Source organism: Eubalaena glacialis, chromosome X, assembly GCF_028564815.1.
Source record: "Eubalaena glacialis isolate mEubGla1 chromosome X, mEubGla1.1.hap2.+ XY, whole genome shotgun sequence".
Lineage (NCBI taxonomy): Eukaryota > Metazoa > Chordata > Mammalia > Artiodactyla > Balaenidae > Eubalaena > Eubalaena glacialis.
In genome coordinates, this window is record NC_083736.1 from 98,200,077 (window position 1) to 98,209,492 (window position 9,416).

Genomic DNA, 9,416 nt, shown 5'->3' on the forward strand with positions numbered 1-9,416 from the left:
ACATGGTTAGGTTAGGCTCCGGTTAAATAATTTATCCTGAGGTCAAACACTGCTAAGAAGAACAGAGTGCTCTGGCACATTTCAAAATGATTACTTTTCCCCTCTCCTGCTGGAAGAATGAGGAGTTTTTACTACGACATATTTACTGTGAGAACCTAGCTGAGCTCCTAGAGGTAAAACTCACAAAAGTGTGGGGAACCCCTATGACTGGGTCCCCCTGGCATTTTTAACTCACAGACTTGTTCACACTGAGCCTCCGGCAATACATCAATTAGAGTTCAGTTCAATTAGATTTCCTGCCCCAGCACTGGTTCCTGCAGAGGTTTCTGATCTTGAGTTTTTGCTTTGGTAAGTTAGGATTCTCTGTATTCTCCTGTCTCCCCAGTGTTCAGGCAGTGGTTTGGCCTGTGACCTGTCTTTGCTATGAATATAAGAAGAGTTGTTGAGGACTTCCCTGGTGGTGCAGTGGTTAAGAATCTGCCTGCCAATGCAGGGGATACGATTTCGAGCACTGGTTTGGGAAGATCCCACATGCCACGGAGCAGCTAAGCCCTTGCACCACAACTACTAAGCCTGCACTCTTGGACCTGCGAGCCACAACTACTGAGCCCGCGTCCTACAACTACTGAAGCCCGCATATCTAGAGCCCGTGCTCCACAACAAGAGAAGCCACCACGATGAGAAGCCTGCGCACCGCAACGAAGACCCCACTCACTACAACTACAGAAAGCCCACATGCAGCAACGAAAACCCAACACAGCCAAAAATAAATAAATAAATTTATTTTTAAAACAAAGAAGAGTTGTTGACTTTTCAGTGTGTTCAGCTTTTTACTTGTTGTTAGGATGGAGTGGCAACCTCTAATCTCCTCACATGTGGAACTGGAACTGGAAGTCTGCCATTGGTTGATTTCTTAAAAACATTAAACCAATCTTGCAGTCTTGGGATAATCTTTGCTTTGTCGTAATGTACTATCTTTTTATGTATCACTGAGTTGATTTTTGTGACTCTATTCAAGAAGGAAATTCAACTGTAATTTTCAGATTTTAAAAAATGCCCTTTTCAGATGTAGATAAACCTCATAAACAACTTGGGTAGTAATCACCCACCACGCTGGCCTCATTTTCTGAAAATTTCTGAACAATGGATGTTATTTTTTCCTTGAACATGTGATAGGATTCACCTGTGTAAGTATCTGGAACTAGAGTTGTTTTTTTTAGAGGTTTGTGAAGAGTTATTCAAAATGTTTAACAAGTAAGAGGCTATTCAGGATTTTTATTTCAGCTCTGAATGGATAAAGAAGATGTGGCACATATATAAAGTGGAATATTACTCAGCCATAAAAAGAAACGAAATTGAGTTATTTGTAGTGAGGTGGATGGACCTAGAGTCTGTCACACAGAGTGAAGTAAGTCAGAAAGAGAAAAAGAAATACAGTATGCTAACACATATATATGGAATCTAAAAAAAAAAAATGAAGAACCTAGGGGCAAGACTGGAATAAAGACCCAGACCTACTAGAGAATGGACTTGAGGACACGGGGAGGGAGAATGGTAAGCTGGGACAAAGTGACAGAGTAGTAGTGTATACATGGACATATATACACTAGCAAATGTAAAATAGATAGCTACTGGGAAGCAGTCGCATAGCACAGGGAGATCAGCTCGGTGCTTTGTGACCACCTAGAGGGGTGGGATAGGGAGGATGGGAGGGAGACGAAAGGGGGAGGAGATATGGGGATATATGTGTATGTATAACTGATTCACTTTGTTATAAAGCAGAAACTAACACACCATTGTAAAGCAATTATACTCCAATAAAAATGTTAAAAAAAAAACATAGGGGTAGGGGTAGGGTTGCATTTTTCTTAGGTTTAGGATTTTTTCATCTACCTAAATTGTCAAATTTATTGGTATTAAATGGATCATTGTGTTGTCTCAATAACATTTTTATAAGAATTTATTGAGAAATAATTACTGTACCATAATATATACTATTTAAAGTGTACAATTCAATGGTTTTTAGAATATCATTAGAGTTGTGCAATCAAGATTTCATTAGGATTTGAATTTGGAAAGACAAAATATCACAAGTTGTTAGAAATGTCAAAAGATCTGTACATTTTGTTAACTAGAATCATGGGTCACTAAGAAACTATTTCGCCACCTATTTAACCAGAATACTAATAAAAGATTTCAGAAGTAAATATTGGAGGTAATGTGATTAAAAACAGCCTTCTCTCTTTTAGAAGTAAGAAGACTCAGTTATCTTACAAATAAAGGACATGATAAACCAACAAGAAGCACAGGAAATTATTCTGATAAGACACAGAAGCTCTGCTTTCTAGGGAGATTACTTAGAAGGTAAGGAAAAACCTATTATAATCTCTTATTAAGAGCAAACCTAAGAGGGTTTTGTCTTAGCAACTTTCAAATATACAATATAGTATTATTAACTATAGTCATCATGCTGTACATTACATCCCCATGATTTATTTATTTTATAACTAAGAGTTTGTACCTTTTTAATGGCTTCATATCTATGTTTCATTTTTTAATGTATTTTTATTGAAGTGTAGTTGATTTACAATGTTATGTTAGTTTCTGGTGTACAGCAAAGGGATTCACTTATATATATAAATATAGATATATACATATATATATACACACACATTCTTTTTCATATTCTTTTCCATTATGGTTAACTACAGGATAGTGAATATAGTTTCCTGTGCTATACAGTAGGACCTTGTTGTTTATATACTTTATATATAGTAGTTTATATCTGCTAATCCCAAACTCCTAATTTATCCCTTCCCCACCCCCTTTCCCCTTTGGTAACCATAAGTTTGTTTTCTATGTCTGTAAGTCTGTTTCTGTTTTGTAAATATCAATAAGTTCATTTGTATCATTTTTTATTAGATTCCACATGTAAGTGATATCATATGATATTTGTCTTTCTCTGTCTGACTTACTTCACTTAGTATAATAATCTCTAGTTCCATCCATGTTGCTGCAAATGGCATTATTTCATTATTTTTTATGGCTGAGTAGTATTCCATTGTATATACGTACCACATTTTCTTTATCCATTCATCTGTCAATAGACATTTAGGTTGCTTCCATGTCTTGGCTATCGTAAATAGTGCTGCTGTGAACATTGGGGTGCATGTATCTTTTTGAATTAGAGTTTTCTCCAGATATATGCCCAGGAGTGGAATTGCTGGATCATATGGCAACTCTATTTTTTGGTTTTGAAGGAACCTCCACACTGTTTTCCATAGTGGCTGCACCAATTTAATTTCCCACCAACAGTGTAGGAGGGTTCCTTTTGCTCCACACTTTCTCCAGCATTTAGTGTTTGTAAACTTTTTTAAAAAATTTATTAAATTTAATTTATTTATTTGGCTGTGGTGGTTCTTAGTTGGGGCACGCGGGATCTTTGTTGCCACGTGCAGGATCTTCATTGCACGTGGGATCTTTTAGTTGTTGCATGCAGGATCTTTAGTCGTGGCATGTGGGATCTTTGGTTGTGACCTGTGGGATCTATTAGTTGCAGCATGCGGGGTTCTTTTAGTTGTGGCATGTGGGCTCTTACTTGCGGCATGCGGGATCTAGTTCCTCGACGAGGGTTCGAACCCAGGCTCCCTGCATTGGGAGTGTGGAGTCTTAACCATTGGACCACCAAGGGAAGTCCCTGTTTGTAAACTTTTTGATGATGGCCATTCTGACCGGTGTGAGGTGATACCTCATTGTAGTTTTGATTTGCATTTCTCTAATAATTAGCGATGTTGAGCATTGAAGAAGATATCTTCTAATCCTAGTTTGTTGAGAGTTTTTATCATGGAAGGGTGTTGAATTATGCTAAAGGCTTTGTAAATGTCTCTTAAGATGATCGTGAGGTTTTGTCTGGTATTCTATTAGATGTATTACACTGTAATTTCTTTTTTTAATATAAATTTATTTATTTATTTTTATTTTTGGTCTGTGTTTGGTCTTGGTTGCTGCGCGCGGGCTTTCTCTAGTTGCGTCGAGTGGGGGCTACTCTTCGTTGCAGTACGCGGGCTTCTCATTGCAGTGGCTTCTCTTGTTGCGGAGCACAGGCTGTAGGCGTGCCGGCTTCAGTAGTTGTGGCACAAGGGCTCAGTAGTTGTGGCGCACGGGCTTAGTTGTTCCGCGGCATGTGGGATCTTCCCAGACCAGGGCTCGAACCCGTGTCCCCTGCGTTGTCAGGTGGATTCTTAACCACTGCGCCATCAGGGAAGCCCTCAGGTGAATTCTTAAGAAGAATTCTTTTATATGTCTTTTATATATATATGATATGTTCTTTATCCTTTCATCTGCCCAAAACACTTAGGTTGTCTCCATTCCTTGGCTATTGTGAATAATGCTGCAATGAGCGTAAGAGAGCAGAGCAGAAATCACCTCCTTTGGATCTGTTTTCAGGAGTGGGATTGCTGGCTGATCTGCTAGTTCTATTTTCAATCTTTTGAGGAACCTCCATACAGTTGTCCATAGTGGCTGCACCATTTTACTTTCCTACCAACAGGGCACGAGGGTTCCCTTTTTACCACACTCTTGCCAACACTTGCTATCTCTTGTCCTTTTGAAAATAGCCATCCTAATAGGTGTGATGTCTTAATTACAGCTTTGATTTGCATTTCCCTGATGGTTAGTGATGTTGAGCAGCTTTTCCTATACCTATTGGCCAGTTGTATGTCTTCTTTGGAAAAATGTATATTCGGACCGAGCGCCCTTTTATTAATTATTTGTTGGTTTTGTGTTTGTTTTTTTTTTTTTTTTGCTGTTGAGCTGATTGAATTCCTTATATATTTTGCATATTATCCCCTCAACAGATAACATGATTTGCAAATGTTTTCTTCTGCTTCATAGGTCAGTTGCCTTTTCATTTTGTCGATTGTTTCCTTTGCTGTGCAGAAGCTTTTTAGTTTGATGTAGGCCACTTGTTTATTTTGTTTTTGTTGCCTTTGTTTTGGTGTCAATTCAAAAAAAAAATCATTGCCATAACCTATGTCAAGGAGCTTACCCCTGTGTTTTCCTCTAGGAGTTTTACAGATTCAGGCCTTACGTTTAAGTCTTTAATCCATTTGGAGTTCATTTTGGGGTATGGTGTAAGATAAGGGTCCAATATAGTATATTTGCATGTGGATATCCAGTTTTCCCAGCACCATTTATTGAAGAGACTCTCCTGTCCTCGTTGTGTGTTCTTGTCAAATAGTTGAGCATATATGTGTGGGTTTATTTCTGGGCTCTATATTTTGTTCCATTGGTCTATGTCTATATCTGTTCTGATGCCAGTACCATGCTGTTTTGATTACTATACCATTGTAAAATAATGAAATCAGGAAGCATGATGCCTCCAGGTTTAGGTTTGTTATTTGGGGGGTGGTTCATCAAAGGGTACAAATGATCAGTTATAAGATAAATACATTCTAGGGATCTAATGTACAGCATGCTGATATAATTTAAGATATTGCGTGGTATGCTGGAGACTTGCTGAGAGAGTAGATCTTAGTTTTATCCCACACACCACACCCAAAAAAGCTTTAGCTATGTGAGCTGATAGATGTATTAATCAGTTTGACTGTGGTAATCATTTAACAATGTATACATACATCAAGCATCACACTGTTCACCTTGAATATACAAATTTTATTTGTAAGTTATACTTCCATAAAGTTGGAGGGGATGGGAGGAATGTGTGTCCTGTTCACATGGAAAAAATTAATTACTCTAAACTGTCAGAGGTAAAGCACAGGATTTGGGTTACTAGAAGAATACATTTTAAGTCAACTGTCTTCAATAAACTCAATGAGCAAAAGGAAACAATGATCAAAGAACTAGGAAACAATGAGAAAGATGTATCACAAAGAGATAGAAATTATAAATAGGGACAAAATAAAAGTTCCTCAGCTGAAAAGCACAGTAAGTGAAATGAAAAATTAATAAAAGACGTCCAACAGCAAATTTGACCAGGAGAAAAAGAATCAGCGAATTTTAAAAGGTTAGTTGAAATATCCAGTCTCTGGAAAGGAAAAGAGGAGCAGGAAAAGCAAAGAATGAAGAATAATGAGCAAAGCCTATGAGACTTATGTGCATCAGCAAGCTCATCAATGTACACATAATGAGAGTTGCAGAGGCAGAGGAGAGAGAGAAAGGGGCAGGAAATCATTGAAGAAATGATGCCTGAAAACCTCCAAACTCGGAGGAAAGACATGACTCTACACACCCAATAAGTTCCACAAACTCCAAGCAGGATAAAATCAGAGATCCCCACCTAGGCACATCATGATCAAATTATCAAAAGTCAAAGACAAAGAGTGAACCTTGAAAACAGCAATAGAAACAACTCCTCACCTACAAGTAATCCTCAGTAAGATTTGTGCCCATTTCTCTACAGAAACAATAGAGGACAGCTGGCATTGGAATGACATATTAAAAGCGTAGAACAAATGAACAAAAATACCCTTTCAACCAAGAATTCTATATGTGGGGAAAACGAAGGGGAGTTAAAGATATTCCAAGACAAACAAAAACTGAGAGAGTACATAGCTAGTAAGCTTGCCCTACAGAAAGTACTAAAAGGAGTCCCTCAGGCTGAATTGAAATAATGCTGGGCACCTATTTGAAGCAATATGAAGAAATAAACCACAAAGGCCAAGGTAACTACACAGGTAAATGCAAAAGCCAGTATTGCTGCACTTTTGGATTCTATCTCCTCTTTTTGTTCTCATATATGATTGAAAATACAAATGCATAAAGCATTAACTATAAATCTCTGTTAATGGGCACCAAATATACAAACATGCCATGTGTCACCATAATTAAATAAAGAAATGTGGCAGAGCTGGGGAAAAGCAGAGTTTTTGAATACTATTGCAACTATCTCCATATTAATAAAAACTTGATTATTATAAAGTCAAGATATTAATTGTAACTCCCAGTGTAACCACCAACACTGCCCCCACAAAAAGGTCCAGCACTAAAAAAAAACTAAAAAAAGTACAGAGAAAGGAGTGATAAAGAATCACTTTGTACACTAGAAAAATGAAATTAATAACAGAAAAATACAGTAATTGAGGAGTGAAGGAACAAAAAAAGGCTGACATGTGGAAAATAAATAGGAAAAGGTCAGGAAAAGTCTTTCCTTGTCCGTAATCAATACAATAACCATAGATAAAACTGTTCAACGAAAAGACAGCACAAGTGAGTGAACTTCAGGCCGTCACCTTAGCGCTGGATGCTCTGGCCAACAGTTAGCCCCATCTGCACATTTTCATAGACAATCAGGCCATTGTCGTCGGTCTGGCTGTCTGGTCCGGCCCATGGCAGCAACGACGTTTCCTTGTGTAAAACTGTCCCCTTTGGGGTAAAGAGCCCTGGGAATCTCTTGGCTCACAGACTCCCAAATTATAAATCCAGGTCACACGTGTCTCTACATATACTAAAGCCACTATGCAGGGCTTTGCCAAGACCCTCCTTATTGGCTTTGGAGTTCCGGGCCGTATTGATGGTGACCGAGGCATGCATTTTACTTCTCAGGATACACAACGCTGGGCTCTTGAACGGCATTCAGTGGACCTTTTGCCTCCCTACCCGGCCTTAGGCTGCAGGACTCAGAGTTCCAGAGTGGCTTGCTTCCACAAGTTCAAATTCCATTACACGAAAATGACACGTTTCAGGCGCCAGTCACACACCACAGGTGATTTGTAGTATAGTGTCTGACTGCATCCTTTGATGTTTGACTGCTGAGGGCTTTCAAACGTCAACCCTCCCTCTTCCCCAATGCCCCACACTCTCTCCTTTGGCGCAGTTGTAGGGTGGAGGGGAGGAGGAGTGGGCATCAAACTACACTAGCTACTGCCAGCACAAGGGAACTGTCATGCTGGCCCCATCCACTAATCACAGTAGAACTCCCAAAGCAATTTCTTCCTTTCCTGACTCTCTGAAGTCTTTTTTGGAGCAGCTTGAAAAGGCTACCCTGCTCTCCCCCCAGAAGCCTCCTCATGTAAGGAATACACTTTGCATCGCGTCTTGGTAGTGTGTGTGTGTGTGTGTGTGTGTGTGTGTGGTGTCACCAGTTTTGATTGATCTTTGAACCCAACTTGGGTAGGGGTCCATACTGACTCAGGGTGGCAACAACAGCTCTTCTCGCCAACCTTCCCAGGAGCGCAGTGCAGAATGTGTGCTTCCCATCCGTGAAACGTTAGGGTCTGTCAAATTAGATGTCCTGGATCCCAAGGCGGTGTGCTTACTGGAAGTAAGGGACATAGCTTATGTTCTCCTGAACGTGAAGCTACAGCTAACACCCAGTCTTGCTTCTGTGCCCAGCGACAATAGTAAGTGGGATTAGCATAAAATAGTTGTCGATTTCTCCCTCGTTTTAAGCATTCGTTACCCTTGACCACTCGGCTAAGTGGGGCTGAGTACAACAAAAAGTCTCGGACTGCTGACCGAGAAATCATTCTAGGAAGCCTGTCCTGTTAACGTGTGCCATGCTGTATTAGTCTGCTCAGGCTGCCCTAATAAAATGCCATAGGCTGGGCGGCTTAAACAAGACATTTATTTATTTCCTACAGTTCTGGAGGCTAGGAAGCCCAAGGTCAGGGTGCCAGCGTGGTGGAGTTCTTGGTGAGGGCCCTCGTTTTGGCTTGAAGATAGCCGCCTTCTTCCTGTGGCTTCACGTTGGGGTGGTGGGCGGAGAGCACCATCTATGGTCTCTTCCTGTAAGGGCAGTAATCCCAACGTGTGGACCGCAGCCTCCTGACCTTACCGAAACTGAATGACCTACCAAAGACCCAGTCTCCAAATACCATCTCCTGGGGGCGGGGTGGGGTGGGGTGGGGGACGGGCTTCATCGTATGAATTTGGGAGGCAGGGGATGTACACAATCCAGTGCAGAGCAGGTGCTCAGCCCAGTCTTTAAAAGAAGTATCTGTCTCTGTCTCTGTGTCTCTCTCTTCCCTCTCTCTCTCTGTCTTCATTTCTTGGAGGCTGGAAGTGAATTGGGGAGCCCTGATGAAACACTGTCCAGCTCCTGTCTTTACTGCTTCTTCCACTCTCCATTCTCACTGCATCCATATCGACTTTGTATGTCCGTTTCTAAGTAGCTTTAACAACATTAAAACCTCCAAATTCTCTTGCTCTCTCTTGTGGGAGGTTTTAAGCATTGCTGAGATTCGAGCTATACACCTTCTCTCTCTCGTTTTTGAACTAGGTGTGTCTCTGTCAGCGTGAGCTGCCCCAGGGTGGCAAATGGGGAACACATGCAGGTTCCCATACCCCAGGGCGCCGCCCTATAGGGACACTGTAGTTTTGCTTTTGCAGTGGTGGAATGAAAAGGAAGGGATTCCTGTGCGCTCACAGAGGCTCATGGTGACCTGCGCCTTTAAGGC

The 9,416-nt window shown here is 40.6% G+C and overlaps 1 protein-coding gene across 1 annotated transcript in view; it reads left to right on the forward strand.

Moving 5' to 3' along the window:
• The window catches only part of PWWP3B (PWWP domain containing 3B), a 112,397-nt gene extending 110,102 nt beyond the window's left edge, over positions 1-2,295 (forward strand). The window contains exon 7 of the transcript XR_009698895.1: positions 2,253-2,295. The gene's annotated coding sequence lies outside the window, so the exon portion shown is untranslated. The remainder of the gene's footprint in view (positions 1-2,252) is intronic.
• Positions 2,296-9,416: the final 7,121 nt, after the last annotated feature.